Here is a 1390-nt window from a genome sequence, read left to right on the forward strand (position 1 = left end):
GAGACTAACTGGTTTATAACACTGCTAACTCAAGTGGGAGAAAAACTGAATATCAAGAAAATACTTTGCCAGATTTTCATGCTAAATCAGCCAGTATTAAAATTGTTGACTGGACATGATGGCTCATACCTGTAATCCCAGCACTTTGGGAGGTGAAGGCGAGAGGATTGCTCCAGCCAAAAGGTTTGAGCCCAGCTTGGGCAACTTAGCAAGACCTCGTCTCTACAATAAATTTTAAAAAGTATTAGCCGGGCATGGTGGCGTGCATCTGTAGTTCCAGCTACTTAGAAGGCTGAGGCAGAAGGATTGCCTGAGCCCAGCAGGTCAAGGTTGTGGTGGCCGTGAGTGTGCCACTGCACTCCAGCCTGGGCGATAAGAGTGAGACTTCAACTAAAAAAAAAAATTTGTTTGGATATGCAATTTGAATGAACTCTGTGATCTAAGTCAAATTACCTGTGACAACCCATCTACTGAATAGTGTTAATCACCTAAACTGGAGAATCAAAATGGGTATTTAAGAGGATACAAGTTCAATATTAAGCATGGACTCTTGGAGAGCCTAGATGGACACCTGGCCCTTCCTGGGTCCTTAAAGCTTCCAATGTTAAAAGCTCTGCATTGCATAATTCATCATGGAAGAGAGAGAATGATCCACACCAAGTGTGTGTGTGTGTGTGTGTGTGTGTGTGTGTGTGTGTGTGGTGACTGTTCTAAATTACTAACACAGATTTTGACCAGTGTATGGCTTGTCAACTCATATTCCTGGGAAATAATCGAAACTTTAGGTACACATCTGCGACCTGATGGGCCATCTAAACATTTATAGAGAAAGCTCATTCAACTGTCATTTTTAGTGCATATTTTCTAGATGTATAGAAGCTTTCCATGCAAGGGGGCTGGTGTTATAACAGTAGCTCAAAGGTTGCTTTCCTCATGGGACATTCCTGGAGAAATCACCAATGATAGAGGTACTTGGTTTCACTGAATAAGTTGTAAAACGGGTGGGTTTTTTTTTTTGGTCAGAGTTTCACTTTGTTACCCAGGCTGGAGTGCAGTGGTACAATCATGGCTCACTGCAGCCTTGACTTCTGAGACTCAGGTGATCCTTCTGCATCAGCTTCCTGAGTAGCTGGGACTATAGATGTATACCACTGGCCCAGCTAATTTTCTGTTATTTTGTAGAGACAAGGTCTCGTTATGTCACCTAGGCTGGTCTGAAACTCCTGGGCTCAAGTGATCCTCTTGTTTTGGCCTTCCAAAGTGCTGGGATTACAGGCGTGAGCCACTGCACCCACCTGTAAAACAGTTAAATAAGTTATTACAAATACAGTAGCTAGCCGGGCTCGGTGGCTCAGCCTGTAATCCTGCGCCTTTGGGAGGCTGAGGTGAG

The sequence above is a fragment of the Carlito syrichta genome, unplaced genomic scaffold (assembly GCF_000164805.1).
Source record: "Carlito syrichta isolate Samal-C Ts95f unplaced genomic scaffold, Tarsius_syrichta-2.0.1 Scaffold305658, whole genome shotgun sequence".
Taxonomy (NCBI): Eukaryota; Metazoa; Chordata; class Mammalia; order Primates; family Tarsiidae; genus Carlito; species Carlito syrichta.